Source organism: Phodopus roborovskii, unplaced genomic scaffold, assembly GCF_943737965.1.
Source record: "Phodopus roborovskii unplaced genomic scaffold, PHOROB, whole genome shotgun sequence".
Taxonomy (NCBI): domain Eukaryota; kingdom Metazoa; phylum Chordata; class Mammalia; order Rodentia; family Cricetidae; genus Phodopus; species Phodopus roborovskii.
The window spans coordinates 3,652,772-3,664,171 of record NW_026126417.1 but is presented as its reverse complement, the minus strand read 5'-3'; the positions used below and the strand labels follow the sequence as shown (position 1 = coordinate 3,664,171).

Genomic DNA, 11,400 nt, shown 5'->3' with positions numbered 1-11,400 from the left:
CGCGGACGCCCACGGGTAGCTATCCCGGCGGGCCGCGCGCGGCGGTGTTTGAATGGCTGTGAGTGGGGCCCGGCTGGGGATCCCGGGGACGCTCCGCGCTGCCGGGCGCGGCTGGCTCGTGAGCACAGTGGCTGGGCTGAGGCGCTGCGGTACCATGAGGCGCCGGTAAGGGACGGCCGGCCCGGGTTGGGACCTCCGTTGCTCCTCGCTCGCTGGCGCGCAGGCTTCCCGAGCGGCTGGCCGGGCCCACCTGCAGGCCCCGCGGCGGCGGCCTTTCCCGGGCTGGGCGGCGGGGTCGGGGCGCGGGCGGGTGGGGCCGCCGGTCTCCCGCGGAGCCCCCGGGCGGGCCACGGCGGGGAGGTAGGTTGGAGCTGCAGGCCTCAGGGGTCCTGGCGGGAGAGGCGTGGGCCAGGCCTGCTGTCATTTCTTGGTCCTCGGGTGGAGTCGCCGTCTACACCCCACGGGGAAGGACGCGGCGCGTGAGAGGCTCGCTGTGCGAGGACGACAGGTTTTCGCGAGAGCTGCCTAGGCCCGGCTGAGGCATTTCCCTGTTTTCTGAGGGAAGTTTTGATTCCCGGACAGATCGCAGTTTGTTTCTCAGGACAGAAATTTGACATAACTGCGTAAGAGTTGTTGACTGCAACTTTTAAAACCTCCTTGTACTTTCTGAAAACTTACTCTGTAATGGTACCTAGGCGCTTGACTGGGCTTACGTGTGGAGATAACAAAGAGTTGATTTGTTTTCTAGCAGCTTGTAAAGCTCCTTGAAAACATATCTGTATCAGTCTCTTTGCAGATTTGGAGGGCAAAGTAATTGGGAGAGGAATTAGTTCAGTGATTGTCACCACTTTCGTGCTTTAAAGCATTCTGAGATTCTAGTCTTCCTAATACCTGCAACTTGTGTTAAGTCATTCAAGGTTTTTCTTCTTTCGTTTAAATCAGCTTCTTCGAATCGGAAGTTTATGCTTTTACCTGGTCAGTAGCTGGCCTTGTAATAAACTATGATGAGTGATATTTATTTTGTTTTCTGTGTGCTGAGTTCTTTTAAGAGCGTTGCTCTGGAATTGGTAGTGTTATTATCGTCGTTTGACAAGGAAACAGGCTCAGGGAAGTCAAGTAACTTGTGCAGGGTTACACAGCTAATACAATTGGAACCCACGGGGGCTGTGCTGCAGCTCCTCTGCCTTGCTCTTACTAATGTACAAGGTGTTGTCTTTTTATTTACTTCAGCTTCGGAAATATTTAAGTGAGTATACCTTTGTGCACACATGAATCAATCTGTGTACTATTGGCATTCTCTGCTCATATTGACCACACTTAAGTTTTGTGCCTGAGCCCCTTCCAAATTGTTTGTAAGATAAATAGACGTCATAAAGTTTGTAGGTTCATTTTTTTTTTTTTTTAGAGATTGTGGAGAACAGCTGGAAATGTGCTTTTTAAAACTATCTTTGAAATGGGTGTACTTAATAACTCCATGAAAAGAAATGCAGTCCCAAAGCAAACCACTTCATGAGTAGTCAGCAGTTCACACTTACTTTTACCAAAACCTTTAAAAGTTCGTTCAGCGATTACCGAGGTTTTGATTACCTTACTGTCCAGCACAGTACCGAATTTAGTCAGCTGTATGCAGGAAATGTGCCAGGCAACAAATGCAAAGTTAATTTGGTGTGGAATTGTAGCAAAAACCATATGTGATCGTTGGTGCAGTGGGTATCTGAGTGATAACCCGTACAGAGTGAGCTGCTGTAGAGCTAACAGTTAAAAGGCTTATGTAAGACATTTACTAGAAGGGAAGGTATATTATCGAGGAAATTGTTCGAAGACCAGGAATCCAGAAAAAAATTTTTTTTTATTTGGGAACAGTAAGCCTGGTCTTTTGAAAGTTCATGTTGGTTAATATTATATGAAGCAAGACTGGAGAATGTTGGAAATGAGACATGTCAGTGAGGTCTCACACACACACAGCTCTAAAGCACACAAAGATTTGGAAGTTTATAAACCTTTATGTCAGTGGGATCTCAACTGAGTGCATTTTCCAACCTCCATAAGACATTTGGGGATGTGAAATTCTTGAGAAGGGGGTGCTACTGTCAATCTATGGACCACAGGCTAGAGGACTTATAAACATCTTACAATCAGACAGACCCTGTAAGAAACAATTACTCCAAAGGTCAGTGTAAGATGCAACCCTGATAACTTGAGATTGATCCTGAAACCCACAAAACAAACAAACAAAAAACCCCACAAGCCCACAAAAGGTAGGTGAGGTGTCACAAGGCTATAATAATCCCTACCAGAAGATGGGAGGCAGAGGAAAGATGGGAGACAGGATCACAGGAGCCTGAGGGCCACCTAATCTGTAGTAGTATTGCAGCATGGTAAAAACAAGAGACCCTTCCTCAACAAGGTAGAAGAAGAAAAGCAACTCCCTAATGTTACTCTTTGACCTCTGTTCACACTCTAGCATGTGTGCGCTCACACAAATATTTTGTAAATAGTTTTAAATCAATTTTTAATAGTTTAAATAAATCAGTTATAAATACTTGCCCCCCCAATAGAACAACTGTTATTGTTTTTGCTTGTTAGTTTTGTTTTTAGCTGTGTAGACCAGGCTGGCCTTGAGCTTATAAAGACCCACCTGCCTGTTGAGTACTAGGATTAAAGAATGTGTGGCTTCTTTTGATTAAGTGCAGATAATTATTTTCCTTTTTATAAAATTGGGACTATGGGCTAGAAAGACAGCTCAGCAGTTAAGAACACTTGTTGCTCTTGCAGAGGACCCAGGTACGTGTACACACACACACACACACACACACACACACACACACACACACACACACACAGTGACTTAAGATGTTCTGTAACTCCAGTTACAGGGGATCTAATGTCCTCCTCTGGCCTCTGAGGGTACCTGCACATACATATATGTGGTATACATAGATACATTCAGGACACTTTACTCATACAAATAAAATAAGTACATTAACAAAACTGAAATTGCACAATTTCCTCCATTTGAGTTTTATTACTTTTAACTCAACACATCTTTCCAGTCTTTAAACAGACATTCTTTAGGGGACTGGAGTGATAGCTGATCAGTGAAGAACACTTGTTCCTGCAGAGGTCCTGTGCCCAGTACCAACACCCTCCTCTGACCTCTGTGGGTATCAGGCACACACACACACACACACACACACACACACACACACACACACACACACGTGGTGCACATTCATGCTTGTAGGCAAAACATTCCTAAACATAACATAAACATAAAAGAAATGAAAAGTTAAAAAATATTCTCACAGTCATAGTATTTGTGTGTGTGACTGCATGTATATGTGTTGCTTTAAAACTGGGGATTTTGTGTTGCAATCAGAAAAGACATTTCAAAGGAAGAAACAATGGAACACAGTGATTGAACATACACACATATGTAGTATATAGTATACATGGTATGTATATATCGTGTGTGTGTGTGTGTGTAAAATAGCTAGAGATGTGGCAGAATGCTTGTCTGCCTTGCATAGGGTTCTGAGCTGGATACTCAGCATTGCATTAAAACAAGTATTATTTGGTTGGTCACTACATACATAAGACTTACTGAATTTAACCCCAGCAGCTCTGAGGAGGCAAAGGCAAGAGCATTGCCGAGTTTAAGACTAGCCTGGTCTTCATAGTGAGTTCCAGGCCAGCCAGGGCTATATAGTAAGACCCTGTCAAAAAAAGATAATTAAATTAAAAATCAGAATTAGTATCTCCAAGGTTTTATGTTTGAGAAGCTAATAACAATAGAAACACTGGAGTAAGCTGTATGCTTGTAATTTTCATTCAGGAATGTAAACTGTAATTCACATAGACAACATAGTGAGACTTAATGAAGACCCTTAATCTTTCCCCCAAACTCCTAAAATTAATCACGTTCTCCCCTTTTTTAAAAATACTGTTTATATTTCAGATAGCAAGCTTTCTGCTTCACCCTGTTTTCAAAAGATTTTTTTTTCTTTTTTCTTTTTATTTATTTATTTATTTATTTATTGTTATTAGATAAGATTTAAATCTATTGGTGATGAAGCAGAGAGTTTAAAGGGCTAATTTTGAGTTTTTGAGTTTTAAAACTTAACTTTTTTTGAGGCAAGATTTCTCAGTTATGGCCCTGGTTATCCAGGAACTCTGTAGACCAGGCTGACCTCCAATTCAAAGATCCTCCTGCCTCTGCTTCCCCAGTGCTGGGATTAAAGGTGTGTGCTACCATCCTTTGGTGGAGTTTTTGTTTTTTTAATGTATTAATTACATAATTTTACAAACTCACTCTAACTCCCACCTGCACTTCTCCCTAGGAAAATGGGAAATTATCTTTAAAAATACATGGCTCATATAGAATGTCATACAATACATCAATCAGTATTGGTGTTTTATCAGTCATGTTACATGTGTAAATGATACCTTCAAAACTAATTTGTCATTGTAACTGTTAGTTCTTTGGTAACTGTGACAAATGCCTGAGAAACAATTTAAGAAAAGAGAGGTTTTATTTGATTCTAGATGTCAGAGGTTTTAACTCAATGTTGGATGAATTCATAGCTTGGGCCTGAGGCAAGGCAAAATACTGTGACAGTGAGTGGAGGAAGACAGAGACAAACAACATTTACAGAGACAAAGACAGGAAGGGGCTGGGACATGATGTAGGGCAAGATGATAGGCACCTTGGTGGGTGACTACTTCCCCCCCCCCCCAGCTTTAACCCACACCTAAAGTTTTCAACACCTTCCAAAATAGCACAATCAGCTGAGCTCAATGCTTCACTACATGACCCTAGGTAACATTGACAGTGTAAGAGTTAGTTGTTGCTTAGTGGGAGGTATTGAGGTCATAAACTCCAGACCCATGGATAGGTTAATGCCATGGCTTCAGTAATTCTGACGAGTTCCAACTGTGCTCTACCCTCTTTTTACCTTTTTCTACTTTCTCACTCATACCCTTTGTGTTGCCTTCCACCATGTTATTGTAAGAAGAGTGCCCTCACTAGATGTGGCTTTTGAGTTTTGGATTTTCCAGTCTAGAAAACCATTACAACTTACTTGCTTTCCTTTCTTATTTCTGTTTGTTTTATTAACAAGTCTTCATTTTTGTGGTATAGACTGGCTGTAACCATGGCAATCTTTGTGCTTCACCTTCCCAACTGTGTATGTAGAGGGCAGAGATCAATCACTCTTGGAGGTAATCTGTAAAAATGTCCCCTCCCCCATAGGATTAGGGCTTTCCCTAGGGCCTTGGTGGTCATTAAGTCAGCACATGCATTTGATATTTGCTGTTAAGTGAATGAAGAAATGAGGGAATGGGTGATTGTTGAGGAAAACAAGCTTGCAAAAAATGTTCCAGACATTCCAAGAACCTGGAAAAAATTCAGAGTACAGACCAACCAGAATACTGCCCTGCAATGTAGAAATTTTATGCAGTGGTAGTGAAGCAGCCACACTTACGAACATGAAGGTACTGTCTGTTCCTCTTAATCCCCCAAAATAATTTTGTTCATCACTAGAAAAACCCTCTACCCTGCCTATTCCCTACACCACTTACTATCATCATCAACAGAACATAGTATTGTAGTAAAAATAAATCTCACATATTGACCAAAATTTGTCATTTTATCCATGGAGGACTCATGGGATAGCTGAAAACTGACACCCCTTGTCTTTTTGCTTCAGATATCCTGGTTTTTAAGTGATAAATAGTATTCAAGAATAGTTCTTTGGGGGCGTTAGAGACGGCTCATCGATTGAGAGCACCAGCTGTTCTTCCAGAGGATCCAGGTTCAATTCCCAGGATCCTCATAACAGCTCACAACTGCCTGTAACTCCATTTCCAGGGAATCTGATAGCTTCACACCAATGCACATAAAATAAAGTTAAATTTTTTTTTTTTTAAAAGTTCTCCTTTAACCCTAGCACTTAGGAGGCAGAGGTAGGTGGATCACTGTGAGTTTGAGGCCAATCTGGTCTACATAGTGAGTTCCAGAACAGCTGGGGCCACACAGTGACACCTGTCTTTTTAAAAAAGAAAAAAGGAAAAAAATATATATGTCTTTTATGTGGTCCCTACACTAGGCCTAATAATTACCTAATGGCCAACATGGAAAACAGAGTGATTCTCACCTAGAAAGTATGTTTTGAGATGAATAGAGATTGGCAGAGCATTTCTCAACCTTTATGGGTGACATCCATTGAGTGAGTTGTCTGCTTACTGATATTACATATAAATAGTTTTAATCTTGTTGATAGACCTGTTTGGAAACATAAGTAATACTTAGAAAGAAATTATGTCTCTTTGGGAGCATCAGTTTATAGCTAATTTAATGGGACTGGATAAACCATTCTGTATTCACAACATTGCTTGTATGGCTTATCAGTATGGAAGGACTAAATTATTTTGTAGTAGCAAACAGTCCCAAAGTCTCAGGTTAAACAACAGAGTTTTGTTTCTCCTTGATTTGAGATGTACATTTGTCTGGGGGCTTTGTTCTGTGTTAGCCTTGCTCAGGAATGTGTGTCTGCAGAGTCCTGGTTATCATGATAGAGGTGAAACTGATAGAAATCACAAACGTCATTTATTTAAAGTGGGTTGTGGTAAACTGACTTCTGTAATCCCAGTTCTTGGTAGGTTGAAGGATTGAGTGAGTTCAAGGCTAGCCTAGTCTACATAGTGAGTTACAGGCTAGTGTGAGGCATGGTATGATAGTGTCTTTAGAAAAAAAAAAGGGGGGGGAAGCCTTTTTAAAATATTTCATTGATCAGAGATACACAGGGGAGGGCCTAGGCCCTACCTCAAATGATGTGTCAGACTTTGATGATCCCCCATCTGAGGCCTCTCTCTCCCTGGGGAGTGTATAGGGAGTAGGATGGGGAGTTGGGGAGGATGGGAGGGAGAGAGAACTGGGATTGGTATGTAAAATAAGATTGTTTTTAATTTAAATAAAATCAATTAAAAAGTCATTGATCAGAGCCACATATCCATATCTAACTTCAAGATGAGGAAAAGCCCAGACATGGTAATACCTGAAACCCTAGCACATGGGAGGTGGAGTCAGAACAAGGTTCTCTTGGGCTACATAGTCATTTGGTGACCATTCTGGGCTACCGGAGACCCTGTTCCCAAAAACAAAAAAGCAACCCCAAAGGAATGATATACCAACCTATCGTTTATCTGAAAGAAAAACTACCTTTACATGGCACAACTTAGTGTTTATCATAATTGGGCACTCATAATTTAATATTTCCAAATGTCTCTGAAATGTATTCGTGTTCTTTCCTGGCTGATCACTGTCTTTATCTTTTTATGAGTGTACTGTCCTTGTGAGCAGCCTACCTCCTACAGACTTGTGACAGAATATTCCAAGGAAGGACTGGCAAATTTAGAGAATGGTTTCCACTTTTACTAACAGGAGTCTGATTTAGAAAAGTCTTTATGGGGATAACTGTCAGTCCCTGCATATTTGCCAAGTATTTTGTTGTGAATTTAGTAAATGTGATCATCTAAAATAGGAGTTGCTGATATAAAACAAGACAGGGAGGCACAGAGGCCTGTAATCCCGGCTCCTCTAGAGGCTATGAAAAGAAGAATGCAGATCTGAGGGACTCCTCAAAGGGAAAGTTTAAAGAAAGAAAGAAAAAAGCTGGGACCATGGCTTATTGGTAATTACCTGATGTATGCAAGGCCTTAGGTTCCCAGTATGAACAAATGGGTATTGTTTCTATGAAAACTATTGGAAGGTTACTTGGCTAATTTTAGTTAACACAAGCCTAGTCATCTGGGAAGAAGGAACCTGAGTTAAGGAATTGTCTCCTTCAGATTGACCTGTAGGCAGTGTCATGCTTAGGCAGTTGGGCCTAAGGTGGCTGAATGTGAACTTGGGAGGGAGCCAGTAAACAATATTCTTTTGTGCTATCTGCTTCAAGTTCTTGCCTGGGCTTCCTTTAAAGATACACTATAAAGTAAAAGATGAAATAAACTGTTTCCTTCCCAAGTTGTCTTTGGTGTTCATCATTACAACAGAAAGCTTAGCCAGGACAAATGTGCAAATGTGTTGCATAATCTGAGAGAGCAAATGGCATAAACACTTCATTATTAAATTATGTATTGATTAGAAAATTAAAGCAGTAAAACCTTTTTCTTGCAAAGTATCTATTCAAAAAAGTTAGTCCTATCCCCAGATGCTTCTATTTTCAGATTTTTGTAGTTGCTCTTTATAATGATTAATATAATGATTAGGAGACAGATCTCTGGACATGCCTGTTGAGGGATTATCTAGATTATGTTAACTGAGGTAGCTTTAATGTGATCTTTGATCTGGGGTCTGGTACTGAATCGAAAGGGGAGCTGAGAGATTTCCTCCCTTCCTGCTTTCTGCCTTTAGATGCACTGTGACCAGCCTCTCAAGCTTTACCGCTGTGATTTTCACAACATGGTGAACTGTACTTTTGAACTGTGAGCCAAAGTAAACCTTCCTTAAGTTTGCTCTTTGTCAGATATTTTGTCCTAACACCGAGAAAAGTAACTAATAAAACCTGGTGGTGGTAAACAAATTCCTCCTGTATTACTGTTATATCCTTGCATTGCAAAAATATTTATTAGTAGCAGTGTTGTGAAGCATTTCCTGTTGGTGTCCCAGGAAGCCTATCTCAAGCTTTCTCTTGTGTGGTACTGTGGTTGATCACTGGGATGGATATTGTCAACTTGATCTATTTCTAGAGGATTACTATCACTCTCTCTCTCTCTTTGTTTTCTATTTATGCTCAAATTGATCTTTTTATTTTATTCTTTTTTAGAAAAATTGAATAGAAGGAAACCCTAGATTCTGATTTTTGAATGCATAAAACTTTTATGCATAATATCACTTTTTATATAATTTTAAAATTTTATTTTTATTATTTTGAATTATGTATTTGTGTTTGTGTAGATACATGTGCCTGAGTGCAGAGGGCAGGGGTGTCAGATGCCCCTGGAGTTGGAGTTACAGGTGGTAGTCAGCCACCTGTTGTGGGTGCTGGGGATTGAACTTGGATCCTCTGGAAGAACCGTATATACTTTTAATCACTGAATCATCTCTCCAGCCCTCTTTTATTTAATTTACAAAATTTCCCATTTGTCATCAGGACTCAGGTCTAAGGTGACCTGGGATATGTTCCAAATACTTGAGTGTTCCTTGAGATACATTGCTTCTGCCTTCTACTGACCATGTTTTGTTTGTTAGTATAATTAATTTCTATTGACTTTCTTGTCATTCTTCTCAGAAATAAGACATTGCTTATTCATATTTTGACATATAGTAGATAGTGAATAAAATGTTGTATATGCTTGTTTTCTACTTTTGTTTATTTACTTTTCATTAGTTTTAATCTGGGAAGGGCACAGCATCACACAAATTCTGTGTCCAGTGAGTGACCTTTGCAGTAAGGTTGCTTTGGAATTTGGCACGAACCATGCCACAGTTTCCATGGGCCCACGTTACCTTTCCCCAGATTACTCTGGTTTGGTTCAGTTTGCTTCCAGAAGTCATTGTATTGTTTTTTGTTTTATATGTATATGTATATCTCTTGCCTAAGGAGAACTCAGTCTCATCCAAGGCATGAACACCTTCAGTGCTTTAAGAACTCTGTTCTCTCTTTGTGATGGAGACCTCAATTATAGCTAGCAAAAGTGGCCTTGTACCACAGACTTCTAGATATATTTGCTTTTTAGAAGTCCTGTCCCTAGCAGGCCTCTGTAAGTGCCAAGATGGTGGAAAGACTATGTTGTTTTTGTCATTTAAAAATAAGCATCAAAATACCAGCGTTTTGTCATTATACATATTTCTTCACTGAAAGGTAGGGGTGTGTGTGTGTGTGTACATGTGCCTGTGTGTAGTATATTTTTACACTAATTAGTAATTGTGAAATTGTATTTTAAGTACTGTATGTTAATGTATGCAGTCCTTATCTATCAGAAATTTTAAAGTCTAGGGATGGCTCAGTAGGTAAAGATACCAAGCCTTACAGCCTGAATTTAATCCCTGAGACCTCTGTGTGTGTGTGTGTGTGTGTGTGTGTGTGTAGAGAGAGAGAGCGCGCAAATTTTCACAAGTTGTCCTCTTGACCTCTACACACACAGTAGCATTTATGTGCACATACACACACAGGTAATTTAAGAAACAATTTTAATGTTTTAAAAAGCATTGTAGTTTAATTGGCAGGCGAGACAGACTAAAATCAGCTAGTGCTCAGTCATAGCTTATGTTTAAGCCCTCAAGCATTTATTTGCCAAAGACCTAAACTGTGCAATAATAAGCCTAGTATTCCAAGAGCTGGTATAGGAAGACTTGAATCAAGACCAGAATCACATGCTTTGGAAAAGAAGTCTATGCTATGAGAGTCTGTGATAAAGCAGAAAGGAGGGAAGGGCATATTTCCTGGAGAAGAAACATTTTGTTTCAACAAAAAAGCGACATTAACAGAGACAGAAAGTGTTTATTATAAAAACTTGGAAAGTGGTACTTAATGTTTTGCTTTCTGTATTCAAGGATGCTTACAATAGTTAGAGTTCTTTTTCCTTTGTAAAACAGCTTTAATGTCCTCAGGATTTGTCCATGCCCTGTCCCCATGTCTCATGTCACCATCCCTCCCCCATCTCCTTTTGTTATCTGTGTAGTGTTCAATATTAGTTTTTTTTTTTTTTTTTAAACTGCCTGATATTTGAAATCATCATTGACCCACAGTCAAACTATTCTCTTCATAAGCCAGACATGGTATTGTGTACTTGTGGTCCAAGAAATTGGGAGCCTGGGACAAGAAAATCAAGAATTTGAGAGGAGAGGTGTGGGCTTTGAGATTGCTCAAAGGGTAAAAACACTTGGCTATATAATATAAGCCAATGATCTTAGTGTGATCTGAAGGAAAGAACCAACTCCACAAAGTTGTCCTTTGATCTCCACATGAGTGCACAGATATGCAGATGCATGAGTTTGCTTGCACACACACACACACACACACCACCACCACCACCATCACCATCACCATCACTACCAACACCACTACCAAGAACAATAATAATTTTACAGCAAATTTGGACTGAATAGATCTATCAGTGGATAAAGGCACTTGCTACCAAGCCCAGTGACCTGAATTCTCTCCTCAGTACCCATATGCCAGCCTTAACTATATGGCCAGTTCCAAGTCAGTGGCTAGATAGTGAGATTCTGTCTCAGAAAAAAATTTTCTCTTAAGAGTTAAGCTTCTGCAACTTGATGATTATTTATTCCTGTTTCTCTTTATTCCAATTTTCTCCTCTGTTAAATGTCCTATTTTGTCATTTCTAGGTTTCTTCTTTCTGTTGGAGTTAAGTCAAGGCAAATTACATAAATAAACA

General features: G+C 40.2%; 1 protein-coding gene across 1 annotated transcript in view; it reads left to right on the top strand.

Annotated features, from left to right (window-relative positions):
* Positions 1 to 11,400, top strand: part of Katnbl1 (katanin regulatory subunit B1 like 1) — a 32,539-nt gene continuing 21,139 nt past the window's right edge. Inside the window, exon 1 of the mRNA XM_051183783.1 lies at positions 1 to 165. The gene's annotated coding sequence lies outside the window, so the exon portion shown is untranslated. The remainder of the gene's footprint in view (positions 166 to 11,400) is intronic.